Source organism: Cibotium barometz, chromosome 12 (genome assembly GCF_041138505.1).
Source record: "Cibotium barometz isolate CiBa-2024 chromosome 12, ASM4113850v1, whole genome shotgun sequence".
In the NCBI taxonomy this organism is placed as follows: Eukaryota; Viridiplantae; Streptophyta; class Polypodiopsida; order Cyatheales; family Cibotiaceae; genus Cibotium; species Cibotium barometz.
Window position 1 is genome coordinate 7,764,015 of NC_141057.1, and position 22,392 is coordinate 7,786,406.

The 22,392-nt window shown below is 37.7% G+C and overlaps 1 pseudogene; it reads right to left on the reverse strand.

Moving 5' to 3' along the window:
• Window positions 1-6,972: 6,972 nt before the first annotated feature.
• Window positions 6,973-7,371, reverse strand: LOC147633011 (antifungal protein ginkbilobin-like protein pseudogene; annotated as a pseudogene).
• Window positions 7,372-22,392: the final 15,021 nt, after the last annotated feature.

Genomic DNA, 22,392 nt, shown 5'->3' on the forward strand with positions numbered 1-22,392 from the left:
CAAGAGTCTCTTGTATATATTTTAGAATTTCTTGGTCAGGTAGACAACTCTTTGCCGCGACTATGGAGCAATGAAGAGGACTTGAGGATGACCTCTATTGTGCCTCAAGGAAAAGGACAGAGTAAAGTAATTGACAGAACATTGATTGATGATCTCAATTTCACGTGCATCCTTAATAGTGATGTGATGAGCAGATGGGTTACAAGATATGAGGATGCAAAGACAAAAAGGCAAGGAGAAAGAGCTCTCTTTTGAAGGCAACATGGCTCTCGTAAGGCATACCCTAAGCATCTAGCAACACTTCCGAATGATATCCATGTTGATTGGTTGCATGAGGAAATGGAGAGAGCAGAGAGAGGCGAGGGGCTGCATATGACAGTGGAAGAATGGGAGTTTGCACGAGGATGCATGTTAAAGGTACATAGAACTAATGTTAAAGGTACATAGAACTAATGTTTTGCATTAGTTGTAAGTGATTTGCTTTTAATATTTATTCACATTGCTTACACAAATATTGCTTCTATTTTGGTCCAGTGCACTATGTTCAATGCTATATGGTGTGAAAGCAAGCATTTTTGAACACAAAGAACTGATGAAAAGAGGAATACACAAGATTGCAGTGTCATTAGTAGCTTTGAGGGAGCCAATGGAAAAATGGATGATTATTGTGGCACAATCCAAGACATATTTAGGCTTGGCTTTCGTCGCTTCTTTGTGTATGTTTTGGATGTCAAATGGCAAATGAACATGGTGGAAAAAGGGCCTAATGCAACGATAAAACGCCATGCAAGTGGCTATCTAACTATTGACTCTACAAAGTTTTGGCAAACAAAGAAAGATAGGCTCGTATTGTCACAACAATGTGAGCAGGTATGCATTTTTTTACTAATGTGTTTCATGTACATATATATCTAAGCTCGTGCACCCCTTGACTTTTGATATGCTAATTAATTACTGTAGTATGTGTATTTGAGTAGGTTATCTATCTGCCAATGGTGCATGACATTGAATGGTGGTACGTCATCCCTATTGCACCACGTTCCAAAGTGATGTATAATACATTCACTGATATGGAGCATATGGAGGATGTAGCAAGCCGCAATGAAGATGATGTCGAACATGCTAATGAAGATGTTGTGATCGATGATCAAGAAATAAGAGATGATCATGATAATGAGGATGAGCGTGCCATTTCTCATGATCATGAGGATGACCCTACCATTGAGGATGATGGTGATGTTGATGAGGATGATCAGGGCATCAGTACCATTATCAATGGACAGAATATTGATAGTGGAATAAATTTAATCGTAGCCTTACAAATTGATCAAATGGATATTGATGTTGATCGTTTAGCAAGGATGGATCTTATTGAAGATGAGATCGAACCCTAACCAATCCATCACTGTATCATTCTAAATTGATGACATTTCTATTATATACGTTGTCTTTTAATTATCATCTCATGATTTATTTTTGAATATATTACATTGTTGTAAATGCATGTAGTGGGATTGTGTAATGATATATACTGTAATGTACTATGAGATGGTTTAAAGAAAATGGTTTTTAATTTTTTAAAGGAATGGAGTTTTTCTTAATAAAGTTCTCTGTTATCGCGTGTAATTACGTGTCTATAATTGCGTCTATAAAATAGTTTTTATATGTATATACATGCTCTTTTACACGCATTTCTGAACTCAATATACACGCGTGTATAATTGCGCATATATACACGCGCTGGTACACGCGTTTCTGAAACCAGTATACACGCGAATGTAGATGCCAATATACGCGCGTCCGATACTACTCATATACATGCGCGACCATACACGCGCTCATAACTTACGTGTATCGAACACGTGTATGGCAGCAGTGTCTTGTAGTGTATGGGGCATTTTTATATGCCATCTAGAATGCTGTTTATGTCAAGTTAGGAGTGGTTGTCTGTGAGTAGGTGGTTATAGTGGAGGGGGATGCCTCAATCTTCTCACTATCTTTCTCTTGTAAAAGAGGAGTTTCCTTTGGTTTTAATAGTAGGGAGCGTGTGGAAAGTCCTCAAAAACTATTATCCAAAAGGGACACTATCCACCCTATTTGTCTAAGCAGTATTGTAGGAGGTCTTAATAATGTTCTAATATCACATGTATTTTTTGTCTAAGCTTTAAGCATGGATTTTGTTAGAGCAATTGTGTTTTGTTCCCTCATGCATGTATGTATAGGCAATGTCTATCGACCCCTCTCACAAGACCTTGATGTGGCAAATTTTCTATCTATTGTAAATGAACGATATGGGTAGCAAGCTTGTTACTCAGAAACGTGTAAGGTTCCACCAAACCTTCTCACATACACAAAGTTAATCTTTTATACATTCTATAAGTCTTATTTTTTAGTCTTATATGCAAGAGGGCTTACAATTGGGCCAGTCGACACCATGGGTGCAATCTACCCCACTTGGCCAGTTGGGGCCTCGACCACGCCTTTGATAGGCATGGGGCCGAGTGGTACAGGCCTATCACCATATGGTTGTGATGAGACTACACCACATTCCTCGACTAGACCCACCTTGGTCCCTCTCACATCTGTCTTCACAAAATGATGACGACATAGTAGGGAGTCTGAGGGCATAGTAGACGTGCTAGCGGGGCGGTGTAGGCTGCTTTTACTTTGGCAAGAAGCAGCAGAAGGTCTCCCGATGTGTCTCCCCAATAGGGGGCCTCTTCATCTATACATTCCCCAGGAGACCCATTCCACCATTCAATCCACGCACCCTACCATACAACGTGGATGTGGATGGTGCCCTCTTAAATGGAGTTGCTGAGTGGAAAAATAAGAACATTGCAGAGATAGCACAAGCATTGATGGTGGCAAAGAAGAATATGCCACATAGCTATTGGGTTGAGGCTATGTCTACAGTAGTTTATATCATGAACATGACTCTTGATGCAGCCATACATGATGTAATGCCAAAGGAGAAGTTTATTGGCAAGAAACTTGATTTGTCTCACTTGAAAGCTTTTGGATGTATTGCATATATGCATGTGCCAGATGAGTTGCATAATAAGCTAGATCCAAAAGTAGAAAAATATGTGTTTATTGGGTATTCCCTTGACCAACAGGGATATAGATATTATAATCCTACTACACATGAATTGAGGGTAAGCAAGGATGATGTATTTGATGAGATCAGTAGCTGGGATGCTGCTAAAAAAGATGCTGTTGGGGTTGATGTAAGTGAATATGTGGTTCCACAGAATGCAACTCAGCAATCACAGTCATTGAGTGGACTAGGAGAGTCCTCATCTAGCGGTTCCGTTGATAGAACATGGAGTGCTTATAATACCAATCATAAAAATGTAGTTGGTACATCACATAAAGGCAAAGAGAAAGTGGTTGAGCCTTGAAAGATCCCTGCCCCCTTCGCGCGCAATGAATTCCAAGGTGCTAGCAGCGGAAGTAGCACTTCTTGCGTAGAATAGAGCCTCTCACTCGGGGCCTCACCCATGGATATCCAGACAAGAGACTAATCCCTCGATTTTTCCAAAACCCAACTATTGGGAGATATAACGATGCAATCAATAGATGAATGGATGAGAGAAGAGCTTTTAGAAGAGCAAATAGACGCTTGCCATTCCCGCCTAACTTGAAACCTCTACCAAATGTGATCAATATAGAATGGCTTTGTATGGCAATAACGATGGCATGGCGAAATGGAGAGATGATCAAAAGAGAAGAGCATGAGTATCCAAGAGGATGTGAATCCCACGTAAGTACATTCTTCATCTCTATCAAATTCTCACGTATATGCCTTGTTTAATGCACTATACTAAATGTCATGCTTTTGTTCAATATTAGTACAAACTATATAATGCAATATGGTCAAAGGGAAGGCACTTTTGCACGGAGTGTGTGGATTCTAAAAGAAACACATTTGATGTAGTGTGATGGCAACTTTTGATGAGCAAGACAGTCGAGCTAGTAGACATGATACCAATGTTATAGAGGACAATCTTGAGTATTGTGGAACTATTCACGATATTCTTGAGGTTGGATTTAGAGCATTTGTTCTATTCATCTTTGATGTCAAATGGTTCAAGGTGATATATAGAGGTGCTCAAGCAACCGTGAAGAAACATCCAAATCGGTTCTTTCAAACTGATTTCACCAAGTTTCAGAATGATGAGAAAGATACTATTGTACTACCTTACTCACTGTCAACATGCTAGTAACCCAACCAATCCCAAATTAAATCTTGATATAGTATAATAAAAGTGTAACCCCTTTGCTTTGTGATATTAGGTTGTGTTTCACGCCGATCGAATTGGTTCTTTCAAATTGATTCCACCAAGTTTTGGAATGATCATTGAGAAAGATACTTTTGTACTACTTCACTGAATGTCAATAAGTTAGTAATCCAATCAATCCCAAATTAAATCTTGATGTAGTATAATAAAAGTGTAACCCCTTTGCTTTGTGATATTAGGTTGTGTTTCACGCGGATCGAATTGATCCAAAGTGGTGGTATGTTATACAAGTTTTTCCTTGATCAAAACATATCTTTCAAGATCAAGATATGGAGGCCGAATCTCTGGATGAGGTGCAAGTACTACCTCAAATCGGCTCATTGGAAGAAGACAATGAAGAAAACATTTTGGAGGGAGCTGATCAAGACCATGAGGAACATCAATCCGATGAAGATGATGAGTCACCTATCAATCATTGACAGTGCTTCATTGGATCATGATAGTGATATTGATATTGATATGGAACCCCATCTTTTCATTGAGCTTCCATTAGATATAGACATTGATGAAGCAACACATATGGATTTATTGATGAAGCAACACATTGGATTTATTGAGCTTCCATTAGATATAGACATTGATGAAGCAACACATATGGATTTATTACAAGATGGGATAGATTCATGATCTTGACATTGTTTCGCTTCTCAAAAATGTTCAATTATCTTTTATTTTTGCTCGAAACATGGCTCCAAGGGTTCTAATGGATATTTTTTAAATGTAACGTGTTTCTAAAATTCAGCATCCAACAACTCTTTGGAATTTCATGCAGTGAAAAAATAGCAGCGTAGTTTCACTGTACAACAGTGAAATTTCAGTGATATAGGCACTGCCCACAGTAGCAAAATTTTGCTGCTATAAGCATTGTGGAGCAACAAAATTTTGTTGCTAGAAGCGTTGTTGAGCAGTGAAATTTTGCTGCGGAGCAACGAATAGAATCCCCGACATCCTGACAAAATAAACGCTGTTATGCCCCCCATGTGTTATAGTGTAAAATATAGTTTTCTGGTGGTGTAACCAAAAGTACATACAATGTGATAGACTCAATGTGATGAAGACAGTGATCTTATGGATAGATCAAAGAAATATGCTTTATAGATCTAAATCATCATAGGATATGCAAGTGATGCATCATGTTCAAGATAGTGATGGTGTAAACATGGATGTAGAGTACTTAAATTCAATTGTGATAGTATAATTTTTGTCCATGACTTAGCTATGGACCTTGTTCTCTAGCATAGATTTTTTTATTTTATAAACATGATCATTTGACAATTTGAATCTCTGATCATATTTAGAATTCTGAAAGTATGCATTTTATTTTGTTTTATGAGAAGACTATGAGTATTCATATCCCACCTCTTAGGCTGTTAATGTTAGCCACATTTTTGTGTCATTTTGGAAAAACCTTTCCTCTTGAGTAAAGAGTTTTCCAAATTCTCTTTAAATATCCCTTCTAGAAAAAAAAACCTTTTGGAAGTACCGAATATTTTAATTTGGCATTTCCTAAAAGATTTCCTTAGAAAAAAATGCTCTAAAATTTGCAATATATATTCTCAAAAAAATGCCATATGTTTTTCATTAATAGACGATATCATTCATTTGCTGTATTCATTAAAAAAACACTTATGTGGTATTGCCATGCATGAAACACTAAAAGTATGGACTCACACATTTAAAACTTTTGTATATTGTTTTCTTGGATATCTAGGACCACTGTACATATGTATGCCATTAAGAGTATAAATATCAAACTCTTCAATGGCATTTCAAGAAGTAACTTTAGTAGGTGTAAAACATACACATGTAAGGTTCAATGTTGTGAAGCACTATGTGCAAGTGCCAGATAAGTCTTTATTTGTGAAGGTACATGCATTACTCATTTTGTGTTCTCTCTCTCTCTCTCTCTCTCTCTCTCTCTCTCTCGTGTTATGATATTAGAAGAAGAATTAAGCTCCCATAAAAACTTTTCATATTTGTCATTTAATCGACTATAGACGTGGAAAAATGAGGTCATTCTCGTTTTCATTAAGCTTTCATCCTTTGTATGCTTTTGATATGTTCATTGACTCGATATTACTCAAAAGCATCGTAATATTTATCTATAAAACTTCATGCATTTTGTGCCCCACGCACGATTTTGGAATGTTTAATGCTATGGAGCTTCTTAAACACATCATTAGAAATCCTTTCGGTTTAAATCAAGTATTATAAGGCAATTCAATGAAAAGAACAAAACATTATTCGCATCTAGAGATGACCTTGCCAAGTTTGCGAATTAAAGTAATTTGGTAGGCTATCATTTTGCATGCTGAGTTTCTGCTTTTCCGAGGGTGTTGCTCCTTTCTTGTGAGGACAACAAACAATTCTCTTAATGCACTAGTTTCAAGCTTTCGAATTACCAAAAGAACAAAGCCAAGTAGGAAATAAACATTTTCCCATGCCATCGCATTTTGTGTGTTCAATTCCAAGTGTTTATTCCATAAAGTATAGGACCTTGAGGTTCAAGACCCAAGGTGACATATCTATAGAACAACAATATCTCGTATGCATTAAGCTAGAACACCAACAGTGGTGGATTATGACGATAATAAATGTGTGTGCGAGAGAGAATATCATGGCGAACTTTCTAATACTATAGAGCAGCGACCTGATCTCTAAGGGTCCCTTAGAAGTTGTAGCATTCATAGTGGATCCAGCAATCAGGGTACTCAACGCGGGCTCCGAGAGCACTGTTGCAGATTCGCCATATGTCGCTAGAGAGCTGCCGAAGGCATTCGTCGCATTGCGAAGGCGAGCAGGAAGCTTTGCAGCAGGCCTCGCCGAAGGCGGGATCGTCGCCACCGCCCGTGCGGGTCTTGAAGGAGTAGCCCTCCGTGTAGGGGGTGTTCTCCACCAGCCGGGTAAATAGAAAGCCCAGGTGGCTCCAGAAGGCACTGCCCTGCGGGATGCCAAGCTTGTCGCAAGCTGCTGACACAACAGAAGTGTTGGTTGCACTTGTAGCAGCAGGGAGCAAGTTGCAGTACATAACTACTAGAAAAGCTGCGATTAGAACGGCGCGCTTCATTGTGGGCTGCGATTGACACTCTGTGTGTGTGTGTGTGTGAGAGAGAGAGAGAGAGAGAGAGAGAGAGACAGACAGACAGACTATGAGCCCTAGTTTATCACTTCAATCTACACAAATTTGTGAGAGAGAATAGCAGGCCCAGTGAGCTCAGTTCACGGCCATGGCAATGGCTCAATATTTATGGTCATAGTAGGCAATGGCAATGGTGGCTGTCACATGCGCACGTGTTTGTGATCGAAGGGGGGTCGGCGAGTGCGGTTTGTCTCGGCTTGAAACTCCTCAAACACGCGTAACTACTTTATTCAAATTAGGCTTTCTACCAGACTCTGCGTGTAGTAATCATGAGCCGTTGACGCCCATGCCCCCAACAAGGAGAGCCAAGACTAGCCGCAACTTTTAGTTCATTGGAACGTCCCAGATCCCCTTTTACACAACAGTGACTCCAACAATGGATTTACACAAAAGTGACTCCAACAAAAAGCCAATGGATTTATAACTAATCATCCTCCGTTGAAACAGATCTACATCCTTAAGCATCCTCCGTTGAAACAGATCTACATCCTTTCATTCCTAGGGCGGTTGGTTAGTCAACAACTCTAAGGCTATTCCAACAACTTCCAAACAACTAACCCAATCTTTGTGACACAAAGGCGCTTTGAACTTTCCTCACTTGCAAATGATTCTTTCAAGAAGATTCTTGCATATGACAATGCCATAATATAATTCCATGAGTAGGAACTCACATACTATTTTAACAAGGCAATGTTATTTCCTTTGTGACCAATCAGTTTCTAGTGTTCAAACTCTAATTTGTATATAGTTCTATGTTGACCTCAACCTACTCTATCTTGCTGGGTGCCAAGGGTCTTTACATCTCAAGAATGTATCAAAGGTTCATACACAACCATAAAACAACACTATTAGAGAATGATCTTCTAGCATCAACCTACTTATTTTTAGGAGCATGGTTGAAATGGCAAGTTGCATTGCATTTTGAGTTATACTGCCCCTATATTGATTTTTAGGACCATGGGTGTAATGCCAAGTTGCATTTTAAGTTGTATTATTCCAAGGTTAGATTTCGTGTTAATTGTAAATGGAGTAGTTGAAAGTGTAAATCCCAAATTATGTTGTGGATGAGGTGTTGTAGGGGAGCTCATGAACCAAATGGGTAGGCCACTTGTGTAGGTGGTGACTAGGATAGATAAGCTTTCAAATGTATGAGCTTGAGGTAACTAAAGTGGAGGGTTAATTGTAATAATTTTAGTTCTTGTTTAGTTCCTTGCATAATTATCATTCTCCTTAGATCCAAAATATGTCTCGATGTCACAGAAAGGCTCCGAATTAGAAGTTAAGAGTTAATGACAAGGCTTTAAATAGAATTCCTTATATTTCCTCCATCTTTTTTTTGTCTTCCACATGCCTAATTAGGGAATAATGCTTTTCTTCTTATAGAAATGGAGAGAATATTTATTTTGTGAGAAGAGAGAGAGAGAGAGAGAGAGAGAGAGAGAGAGAGAGAAGCATCATCATCCCCTTAGTACTCTTGTAATAAAAGGAGGAGTTTTGAGCATCGTTCAGTACACTTTATCTCGGCATATTTTTAAATACACAACACACACACACACATAGAGACAGAGGAAGGGGGGAGTTTCATCTCAATGAACTTTGTGAGCAAAACTAGCAAAGTAGTAAGCTATGTGTGTAGATGCTAAAGATTGAATAGAGCTCTCATTGGGTAGCAAGTGTAGAGACCTTAAAACAAGGACATGGCATTATCTCTTTTTGTTGTACCTATGTTCAACATTGAGTTGTTGCATCCACATCATTTCTCAATTTCACACATATGTGCAAATACAATTGGATTTTTTCCAACAAAGGTTAGAGTAGTTTGCTGCCAATTGGATTTTTTCCAACAAAGGTTAGAGTAGTTTGCTGCCATCCACTCTCACAATCTCAAGGGTTTCACTAAAAATATTTTAATGTATCACATGAGTTTACTGCAAGTATTTTTTAAATTCACATGTTGGAGATAAATTTATAAAATTGTACTTACATAAGGGATTTTTAAATGGATTTTTTTAGAAAATGGTGTATTTTAATGTACTTACATAAGGGTGTTTTAATGTATTTTTAAAAATTATGTTTGTATAGAAAAAATAGTGTACTTATGTTAGGGCTTTTTTAATGTATTTTAAAAAGTTATGTTCGTATAGAAAAAAAATGGTGTAATTTTGGATAGAAAAAGGAATCATTTTAAGGGATTTTCAATATAACCCTTAAACACACTTTATATATTCAACTCTTCTATAGAATGAATCCTCGAGTTAATAGTCTACATTAGCAAAATAACTAGCATAGTAGGGCAGGCTCCAAAAGGCAAAATTGTCAACACCTAAAGCAAAACAACAACAAGCGCAATCAATCTCATCACACACACACACATGCACATACACACATAGATACATAGGAAGGGGGAAGGTTCATCTCAATGAACTTTCTCAGCAAAACTAGCAAAGCAGGAAGTTGTGTGTGTGCATGCTAAAGAGTGAATAGAGCTCTTATTGGGTAGCAAGTGCGGAGACCTTAAAACAAGGACATGGCATTATCTCTCTTTGTTGTACCTATGTTCAACATTGAGTGGTTGCATCCACATCATTTCTTAATTTCGCACATATGCAAATCCAACTGGATTTTTTCCAACAAAGGTTCGAGTACTTTGGTGCCATCCACTCTCACAATCTGAAGGGGTTCACTAAAAAATATGTTAATGTATCCCGTGAGTCTACTAGAAGTATTTTTAAATTCACATTTTGGAGATAAATTTCAAAATCAAGTACTTACATAAGGACTTCTTTAATGGATTTTTTTAATGGTGTATTTTAATGTACTTACATAAGGGCTTTTTTAATGTATTTTAAAAAATTATGTTTGTATAGAAAAAAAAACGGCAATGGCTCAATATTTATAGTCATAGTAGGCAATGGCAATGCTAGCTGTCACATGCGCACGTGTTTGTGATCGAAGGGTTGGCCTCAGCTTGAAACTCCTCAAACATGCGTAACCACTTTATTCAAATCGGGCTTTGTACTACAAGATTGTACTTACATAAGCGCTTTTTTAATGGAATTTTCAAAAAATGGTGTATTTTAATGCACTTACATAAGGGTTTTTTAAATGTATTTTAAAAAATTGTGTTTGTATAGAAAAAATGATGTAATTTTGGATAGAAAAAGGAATCATTTTAAGGGATTTTTAATATAACCCTTAAACACACTTTATATTGAAGTCTTCTCTAGAATGAGCTCCTCATGTTAATAGTCAACTTTAGCAAAATAACTAGCATAGTGGAGTGCGCTGCAAAAGGAAAAATTGTCAACACTTGAAGCAAAACAACGACAAGCAAAATCAATCCCAATCAACCCCAACAAAACTAGTCTCTTCCAACATTGAGAAAGTTTAGTGTTTTTATGTTGGAATGGAGCAAAATGAGATCCTCATTTTGTGACCTCCATAAACAACATCTTACAATCAATCATGGACAAGCCACATTTTGTGATGGAATGGAGCAAAATGACATCCTTCATTTTGTGACCTCCATAAACAACATCTTACAATCAATCATGGACAAGCCACATCTATCCTTTTGGTGCCCCATTTTTTTGGTGAACCAAACAAGTTATCACTTCAATCTATGGTAAATTTGTGTGAATAGATGGCAAATGGGCATGTTTCACTACAAGAGGTTCATCCACTTTTGATAGTATTTGAAAGATAGTTTAATATTTTTATAATAGTCTCTACATCATAGATGAAAAAAATATATTGTAAATATAAAGATATAAAGATATATTGTATAAAGATATATTGCAAATATAAAGATATATTGTATAAAGATATATTGTAAATATATTGTAAATATAAAGATATATTGTATATATTGTAAATATAAAGATATATTTATAATTTTTCATCTTTATGGCTCTAAAGAGATCAATTTGTAATGCTATTTCCATTCTCCTGTATCTTCCAAGATGTCATTAAAATTTAGCTCATTGGAATTTATTGAAGTATTTGAGGAGATAATGCCAATGGATTCATTAGATGATGATAAGATTTCAAATATATGAGTTTGAGGTGATTAAAGTGGAGGGTTAATTGTAGTAATTTGAGCTCTTGTTTAAATCCGCGTAATTACCATTCTCTTTCGATCCAAAATATGCCTTGGTATCATAGCAATTGGTTTAGGGATTAGATCCAAATTAGATCCTCCTTAAACCCAAATATGTCTTGATATGACAGAAAGGTTAGGAATTAGAAGTTAAGAGTTTACGACAAGGCTTTGAATATAATTCCTTGTATGTTCTCCATCTTTCTTTGTCTTGGACATGCTTGATTAGCAAATAATGTTTTTCTTTCTTATAGAAATGGAGACAATATTTATTTTGTGAGTAGAGAGCGAGGGAGAGAGAGAGAGAGAGAGAGAGAGAAAATCTCAAGGTAAAAGTACCAAAACTAAGGTAATGAAGTAGTACACGATGGATGGATTGTTGGGTCATCAAACATCACATTTAAACCCACAAAAAACGTTTTAGAAGTTTTGTGCAATCAGGCTATTTTAAAAAGGACCTTGGCACCACCTGCGCGTCGCAAATCAACCTTGAGCTACCTGACCACCTTTTAGGTCGTCTGGACTATAAATTCACCTGACCACCTGAAGTAATTTTAACTTTTGTCCTTGGACCCTAACCTATTTATTATAGCCTGAGCGTTGAGGATTCCAATTCTTCTCTAATAAGTGGACCTTCTACCATCATTCAACGCACTTAGGAGGCATTGTTTAAAACGAGTTTGTTACTCGAGGCTACTTTATAAAGTTAGTATAGGCAGTTTATATTCAAATTGTACCACCAACTCGGATCGCACTAATATTTTCGTCGGGATCACAATTGAAATTGCAGCTATAAATTGCCTTCATCATCATCATCATCATCGAGCCAGAAATAGATCAATCTCATCTTGTGCAACTTCACCAGCTGCTGTTGCCCCGAGACATCCAGTAATTAAGGTACATCATTAACATACCATTCTGCCTCCACCATGAAATGCTACTGGGGTGTCAAACCTAGAACCTACTGAGTACACATGCTTGTGCTCGATCCAATCAATGAGCTTCAAGATAAGTTTATACTCCATCTTATGAATGCTATATATGCAATGCTTCTTGCCATCACATGATCCATTATCATCACATACATCAGACATCAAACTCTCTTGCTTATCCAAAGAATCACAACACATACATCATACATCATTGCAAACCATACTATCACATGCACCATCTTGCATCACATTTGTATCATATAAAATTTCAAAGCCCTTAATGATTTTTATTTCACCATCCTCGGTGATCTCCCAATCAATTTGCATGCTATTTTCCTTCAACTTTTTGAGCGGTCGAGGCATGGTAGAAATGGTTCAACATGTCTACATGGCGTAAGGCATTCATCTTCCTCCTCAGTAAGTATTTTGTTACTAATGTGGTTCTATTAAAAACATTTTGCTATACCCTTGTTGTTCACTTTTTTTGTGGTTTTGTGTATGTAAACATATTCCCATCAAGTTACATAGAGGAACAACCATTGAAGAGCATAAGAGGGACCTTCAATGCTTTCCATTTCACCATCTAGTGAGGTTTTATTTCCCAACAAGAACCCTAGGACACTTCTTGGCAGTAGAATATTCTTTTTCATACACTCTTACATAGTTCCCTCTAGGCGTAAAGACTATGGAAGACTTGAAAAGCTTCCATTTCCCTGATTAGGCCATATTGAGTGGCCAATCCTAGACAAATGGAGTGTAGATGCCTTCAAACAAAATATGATTAGTGATATATAATCCTCTTTAAAATTTACAAAGCCCTCTCGATCAGTAGGTCTTAGTTGTATGCTCCCACCCATCTTTTTATGTAAATTTTTTGTAAGCTCCTGCATAAGCCACTCCAGAAATGTTCATTTGCAAGAAATTGCAATCTCAGAAAATGAATGGTTTACTTGGAAATGCATGGGATATAGTGAGATGTATATTATTATAGAGTTGTGATTTCAAGTATCACACTTTGATACTTGAGAGCATGCTCAAATTTATACATCTGATTATTTTACGAGCGAGGGATGAAGAAAAATGGGGGGTGGATACCATTGCAATCATGTGAGGGTGTTAATTCACCCATAGAACTATTGGTCAAACTACCCCATAGCACCATTGACCTTTTGTCAATGCTAGAAAAGAATGGAGCTTACAGCAGACATTCGAAAACACCTACTAATCATGGGATTTTAAGAAGTACAAGATGCAAGCTTCAAGATAGAACATTGAAAGGTATTAGTTTTTTCCTCATTGATTTTTCAGTTGATTTATCTTCACCATCCATTCTCTGGTGATATTTGTTCATGTGTGTTTGTGTAGATTGGGAGACGTATGGAGAAGTCTTTCATGGTTCATGATTCTTGGAGGGACGGGGGTGTGGAATTGCAATTAGGAGTGTAATTGAGTTTGTTTGCTATAATCGAACTTTTCCCTTTTTGTCGATAATGTAATGAATGGTATAGACTATTTGGATCAAGCTTGAATGATCAAAATAGGTTCAATTTGGATAAGTTTGTAGAAAATTATTATGTGGATATTTTTTATTAAATATATTACTTGGATTAAGTATTTTAAATATATTACTTGGATTAAGTCATCTTGGTGAATTTGCCTCCTGAACAATTAGAGGAGCACAAGTAGTTAATTAACATTCAACAAGCCAGATGTGATAGCATCTTATGAACTACACTCAGTAAGTTAATAATCCGTAGCTTTTTACTCTTATTCATGGCATAATTGATTACTAAAATGTGGTTTGTATGGAGCATGTCATCGAGTTGGATGCTTGAGCACATTGTAAGGGTGGCATAATGGATCCCTTTGGAACTAATTCAACATTGGCCCGTTACATGGGCTGTATTCGAACTAAAGACATTGCGGTTATCCACAATGCTTTTAGCCCTATAGAAGGATTCCAACTTTTTTCTCTCAAATGTCTAGTATCTTGAAGAGAGCAGAGAAAATAATCCTCATCAACAAATCGGCCATTTTTCAACCTTTCAAGGAGGATGTGCTACTAAGGTCCTTGTTACTACAACCATCGCCAAAAGTGTAGGAGAGAGAGATGTTGAGTGTATTGTAGATTCCATCATGTCGAGCACTCTTCCCCTCCACAAGAGAAGGTGCAAGGAAAAAATTGGGATGTAAATTGTAATGCTTATCATGTAATCCCCTTTTTTGGTAATAAAAATACACTTTTTTGAAGTATCTATGCTAGGGCCAATTTTAATTTTTATAGTTGAATTTCACATGAAGTGAATTTTTTAAGTGTGTAATTAAGTATGAATTTACAATTGAGGATAAATTTGCAGTTGAATGGAGTGAGTTCAATTTTGTAGTTGAGTTTGTATTAATTAGCTGAAATTTTGTAATTATTTTTGAAATCAATTCCAAAAAATTTAAACAATCGAAAACATTTTTTTAACCCTGTGTAGGCCTTCCAAGCCCTCCCCTAGGCCTTGAGGGGCCTGGCTCTAGGTCGCCCCATGCTGGCCTGGGGCCTTCTGGGCCCATGCAGCCCCTCGAGGCCTAGGGGAGAACTTGGAAGGCCTGCACAAGGTCAAAAACAATGTTTTTGATTCTTTCAAAAAAAATTCTCATTTTTTCTCAAAAGTTTTGTTATAAATTTAGAATTTAATTTTGCAATTCAAGTGAACAAAAAAATAACTTGTTGTGAGAATCATGTGTAATCTAGTTCAATTTTGCACATGGTGCATTAATAAAATATATTTCAAACTTACATATTTCAAAATGTGTCCTAAAACGAAAATCCATGACTATACAAGCTTAAAATGAGATAAGACAAAAAAACTTGAGCTTTTTAAAGATAAATTCTTACATAGAAACACGACTGATTACAAGTCTACGATGCAAAAGTCTAGCTAATTTAAGATCCTTTGTCATTATAGTAGCCCTCTTGGCATGCATAGCACAGAGGTTTGCATCCTCAAAAAAGGTCACCAAAAAATCTTTTGCATCTTCTTATAAATCTCCTAATGCAAGGCTTTGCACACGATAGTCTTGAGAGTATCTATATAGGATTTCTTTTACAAGACATGTGAAAGGTGCCTTGGGAATAAGGAGATCTACATTTTTTTGAAATCTTTGTATCTCTTGGAGTGCCCTGACTCCATATTTCATCCTCCTCCTTGGTGCACATGGAGGTACATTCGGGTTCTGAGGCCTTGGAGGATAAGAAACCTTCTTCTAGTCATAGGTCCCTTGGGGCAGCACGACGAGTTTCTGGTGGAGGTTCTACTACCTCCTACTGTGGTGGTGCTTGCAAATATAAAATACCAGGCGTGCTACCCTCACTTGTAGAGCCTCCTTGTCCTTTGCCTTCTTGTTGTTGGACTTCCTCTCATGTTGGAAGGTGACCCTTATTGGTAAGCAGGGTCTTCCTAGAATATTGCCCTTATGAAGGTGGAATATTTTATCCTTCCCATGGTGGAGGACCCTGCTCCTACTCCTGCTCGTCACTGTCAGTTGACGATTTTGTGCTATTGGGATTGTGAAGGATGCTTTCTAGTACTAGTAGTGAAAAGATGTAGGGGAGGAGAGAGCTTGAGCTCTTGCAGCACACACACACACTTACACAAACCCTAGAAGAGAACACACAAGGTGAGAGGCTAAAAATTCTTCTTCTTCTTCACACACAAAAAGAGGTCTACAAAGAAGATAAAGTGACTAACACACATAATAGAGTATATACAAGTGGTCCATAATGTAAACACACTAAGAGGAGTGGGTAGATGTGGACTTGTTGGTGTAGTCCAGTTGTAACATCTCTGGCAAAGATATGTCGGTGGTGCCAGCTACCGTACCAAACCCGCCAGTATGTAAATGTGAAACGGTCATACAGGCGCCTCGTGAGTGTCAGCTCATGTTGAGGTTGACATCTCAACACTCCCCCTCAAGCTCAACTCCACCTCATGAACTCCAAGCATATCTCGAAATCTACAGAGCTTCTCAGCTCCCAAGGCCTTTGTGAAGATGTTAGCAACCTAATCCTGTGTGTTGACCTAGGTCAAGTCAATATTGCCTCTATTAAGACTCTCTCCCTGATAAAGTGGTAATGTATTTCAATGTGTTTCATCCGCGCATGGAAAATTGGGTTCTTGGCCAATTGTATAATGCTAATATTGTCACAATATATGACAACCTTTCTCCCCACATACAACCCCAAATGAGCAAGTAGCTTGTGTAACCAAGCTACCTCACATGCTGCCACCGTAACTCCTTTGTACTCCTCCTTTGTACTTGATAAAGCAACTGTGGGCTTCTTCTTGCTGCTCCATGTCACAACAGCACTCCCCAATGAAAACATAAATCCACTGGTAGATCTCATGTCTAAGATGCTACCTGCCCAATCTGCATCTGTGTACCCGTATAGATCCAATGGTACACCTGTTGCATAAAATAATGCATCAATAGTGTCCCTTAAATGCTGAAGCATGAGTTGCACACTGTCAACATGTGGTTTGCACAAAACTTGTATAAACTAGCTCTTTAAGCCAACAGTGTAACTTTAATCTGGCCTGTTGTTCATGACATAGATCAAACTCCCCACAATCTTCTTGTACATAGTGGGATCCTCCAACACATAACCTATATCCACACTAAGCTTGCCATTTTGATCTAATGGCACCGAGATTGGCTTACAATCAGCCGTCCCATACTTGGACAACATGTCTAATGCATACTGTCCTTGTGACATTCAAATACCCTCAAGTGTGCGAATGACCTCAATTCCCAAAAAGTAACATAGATCTCAAAAATCCTTCATCTCAAACTTCCTTTTGAGAAGACTTTTCACATACTCAATATCATCCAAGTTTTCACCCCCACCAACAATAAGATCATCTACATAAATGGTGATGATCACAATACCCTTATCACTCTTCCGCACATACAAAGAGTGATCTGCATCTGCCATATGAAAACCAATAGTGACAAGATACTCATCAATCTTGTCATGCCATACTCGTGGAGCTTGCTTCAGCCCATACAAGGCCTTATGCAGCTTACATACATACTCTGGGTGACGTGTATCCTCAAAACCTGGTGGTTGATCCATATACACCTCTTCTTGCAAGTCACCATGTAAGAACACATTTTTTATATCCATCTGATGTAAGAACCAGCCTTTAGCTGTGCAGCCACCCCGCAGTCACAACTCTCACAGTTGCCATCTTTGCAACTGGGAAAAATGTCTCCTCATAGTCAATCCCATGTGTCTACACATATCCTTCGGCTACCAATCTAGCCTTGTACCTGCTTATGATACAATCACTGTTATGTTTCACCTTATACACCCACTTACAGCCAATAGCTTTCTTGCCTTCAGGCAATGGCAATGGCACCAAATCCCAAGTCTTATTTCCATACAATGCAAATATCTCCTCATCCATAGCTTTCTCCCAACACACATTTCGAATAGCTTCATCAAAACATGTGGGTTCTACAACCTGCACAACCTTTGCCATATAAGCATAGTGATGTGCCACACATAACGATCATAAGTCAACCTCTACATAGGGTTTTTAAATCTTTCAGATCTTTGTAACTTTTCATTCATGGCTTCCATACCCTTCTTCACACCAAGTGTCCTCATTGCTGGAATCCCAAGCTCCTCATCAAGGCTCATCTCCAAGCTACTAGAATCTCCATCAACAAGAGAATGCCTTGCAAAAATATTAAGCATACCAAGGGGCTTGTAAGATTCCTCCCGAGGTGTAAAGGTGTAAGAACCTTCCCTTCTGTTCTTGTTATTATTCCCCTCTCTGAAATAGAAGAAAGATCTTGTTTTACCCTGTTTTGGCCTAGAGAGACCCAAAACTGAGATATCTTTGGATATTAAAATCCTCCTAGTGTCTGAAATGGACTCCCTTGAAACAGAAGTTCAAAATGAACTTTTCAATGTGCGTTAGGAATAAATTGAAAATGGTATAAGGGACCTTAGCCTAAGGGTCTACATTTTCAGAAATTTTTAGATTATGGTCCAATTAAGGTTCCAATGGGCCAATTGGATTAATCCAAGTGTTGTGATGAGATAAATTCAAAGAATAAAAGAAAATACCCAAAAATGAGTAAATGCTCACATAAGATGAAGAGTTGATTGAGTACAAGGTTTATTAGTTAAAAATTAAGAGATATTACTAAAAAAATGAGATATTTTGGAATAATGATGCATTTTTGACACCTTGGTAAGGAAAGGGGGACTCTTGAGGTAGGCGCCTCTTTCATATGTGTGGAAGATTCAAAAAAATTGTGATATTTTTATCTCTCTTCAAACTTGGATCAAACCAAATAAAAAAGAGAGCCAAACTGGTCCAAATCTTGTCCAAATTGAGTCAAACTGAACCTGGAAAATTCTAGAACCCAGTTAGACTTGGTAAGTAGCCTCCCTCACCTATAAATAGACCCTCAGTCATTTGTAATTAGATATTGGAGCTATACCATGCAAGTATTATATTAAAATAATAATTTATTTCTATTATCCCTTAAATTTTCCTCTCTCTTGGGAGCTTGGAGCTCTCTCTCTCTACAACAACTCTTCAATGGAGAGTCCATCTAGATTTTTCTTATGTGATTATATTTTTGGGTACTATGAGCTAGGAACTATTGAAAAGGTCTTGAGTGAGAGGCTCTTCCCTATGCAAGAAGTGCTACTTCTGCTGCTAGCACCCCAGAATTTGTTGCACGGAGGGGACAGGGATCTTTCAGTTGGTATTAGAGCGAATTGGCTAAAGTGGATCAATCGAGAAGAAAGAAATGTCAAAATTTTATGAAGTACTAGTAAAAGATTGTAATTGTGTGATGAAATTCATACAAATTGATATTCAAAATGAAGATTCATAAATTGGAGATTGGGTCCTCAGATGGAAGTACTACAATTGTATGGAATCCCTAACTTTCTTGAGGCCTAGATATGATGGTATTTACCTTATAGTTCTAAGGATCGTGATTACCTGTATATACCATGGGTATAATTGCAGCTCTTTACTAGCAATATATACGAGTAAATCTAAGACCTTGGAATTATAAATGCTATCCAGATGATGAATTTGAATACTGGTTGATATGATTTTAGAATTCTGGTTGAGAATTGATGAGTTGATTTGGATTTTGATTGAAAGATGATGATTTCTGAATTCTAGTAAGAAGAAGATAAGTTGAACAAAGCCACAATGAGGATGAATGGGACGAATCCCAGTGATGATGTTAGTAACTGGAATGACGATATAACTTCAGCAAATCACTATGAGATTAGTGGATTGTGCTGACAGATCGTTGCTGTTTGACCTTTGACCCAGTGGATCTAATTAAGAAATGACAAATTGAGAACCTGCATAACTAAAAATCCCATGGAGAGATGTTCAGATGGAGTTTTCGGTTTGATGGACCATTATTGTGATAAGAATATGAATGAATTATTTGCTAGTAATGAGCTCTGTATGTTCTTCTTGTAGAAGGGATCTTTATCCCAAGATTTAGTGGGGAGCTGACCAAACTATAACGAACCTCAAAATCAGTTGGATTTAAAGTCGGATTTGAATTATATATAAAGTGGACTTTTCCCCTCAGCAGCTTGGTTAATATGGTTAAAAAGGGACTTAACAAGAATTTCGTATTGATAGGATCATGGATCGAGGTCGTCGGTAGGAATGTTAACCCCAAACTGGATGAGGAAGAGCTCGACCCGGATGTTCATAAAACTCTTCATAGATCGCAACCTTGACCTTTCAAGGGGGAAGGGGAAAACTTGGGTGAGGCTGTGGAGGAGAAGTGGATCGAAGCAATGGAAGAATACTTCGATGTCACTGGGTACAATGAGAAGAGTAAAATGGCTCTTGCAAAGCTGAAGATAGTTGAAACAACTAGAGTGGCATGGAGAAACCACTGCAAGACAAGCCATCTAGATCAGAACACCCAAACATGGAATGATCTCAAGATTTACCTAAGGAAGAGATTCTGACCTCCCAGCTTTTTGGAAACCAATATGAACGAATTCTTAGAGTTAAGCTAGGGGAGTAGAACCATTGAAGAATATCATCAAGCGTTTGCTCTCCTCCTCAAGTACTCGCCACCACTAGAGATGAAGAACAACTAATGGCCAGGTTCATTAGGCGACTAAACAAACCTTTGAATATCCTAGTAAAGAATTCAAGGCCAGTTTCCATGGCTGAAGCAGTGCGGATAGCAAGCTTTCACCAAGGCCTTTGATGTCAAGGTCCCGCCAAAGCACAACACCATCATCTTTCAAAAGATTTCTAGCTCCGGAAGGTGATTCCAACTTTCCATTGCCTAAGAGACAACAAGGTCGATCTCAGGAGATGGGAAGTTCCAGAATGGAAGAAGGGTCCTTTTCCCGGAACTCAATCCCCCTGGAATTCAACTTCAAAAGTTCCACCCTTGAACAAAGAAGTGAAATGCTATAGCTGTCAAGGATTTGGATATCACAGTATGGATTGCCCAACTCCTTTTGGATCAAGGCTTTCGAGGCAAGGAGGTCAGGGACCAAGATTCCAGACTCCATCTCCTTCCTTCTAGAGTAATCAGGTTCCTTTCCATCTCAAAATCAGGGAAATCCCAAAGGTAGACCCTCTAACCAACCCTCAGTTTTAATCCAAAGTAATATAAGACCTCCGCCTCTCAGAAAAGGGAAAGTCAAACAGAGATGTTTGCAAATCGGCCATCCACTTCCAAGGCACTAAGGCTGGAAGTGATTGAAGAGGAAGAAGATGAAAGAGATTATACTCCACCTGCGAGATGAGGACATCTCGCGTTTTTTAAGTGGGGTAGGATGTAAGATTCCTCCCTCCATCCTTTGAGGTGTAAAGGTCTAAGAACCTCCCCTTCTATTATTGTAATTATTTCCCTCTCTAAAATAGAAGAAAGATCTTGTTTTACCCTGTTTTGACCTAGAGAGAGAAAATATCTAGAGAGAGATAATATAAAATTGAGATATCTTTGGATATAAAAATCCTCCTAGTGTCTAAAATGGATTCCCCTGAAATAGAAGTTCAAAATGAACTTTTCAATGTGCATTAGGAATAAATTGAAAATGGTATAAGGGACCTTAGCCTAAGGGTCTACATTTTCAGAAATATTTAAACTATGGTCCAATTAAGGTTCCAATGGGCCAATTGAATTTAATCCAAGTGTTGGGATGAGATAAATCCAAAGAATAAAAGAAAATACCCAAAAATGAGTAAATGCTCACATAAGATGAAGAGTTGACAGAGTAAGTTTTATTAGTTAAAAATTAAGAGATATTACTAAAAAAATGAAATATTTTGGAATAATTATGCATTCTTGACACCTTGGTAAGGAAAGGGGGACTCTTGAGGTAGGCGCCTCTTTCACATGTGGAAGGGTTTTTAAATCAAAAATTTTGTGATATTCTTATCTCCCCTCTCTCCTGGATCAAACCAAATAAAAAAAGAAGCCAAACTAGTCTAAATCTTGTCCAAATTGAATCCAACTGAACCTAGAAAATTCTAGAACCCAGTTGGACTTGGTTAGTGGTTTTCCTCATCTATAAATAGACCCTCACTCATTTGTAATTGGATATTGGAGCTATACCATGCTAGTATTATATTAAAATAATCATATTTTCTATCATCCCTTAAAATTTTCTCTCTCTTGGGAGCTTGGAGCTCTCTCTCTCTACAACAACTCTTGGAGTTGCTCTTCTCTTCTTGGTGGACCAATTGATTGTTCGGGGGCTTCACTGTGCAATTAGAGAATTAAGCCAAACTTGGAGGTAAAATCAAATTTTATGGTTTTTTCTAATTTTCTCAATAACTTTCTTCATCTCAACCCCTCTCAAGCTTGAGAGCTTTAAAAATGATTGTTTTAATTCAAATC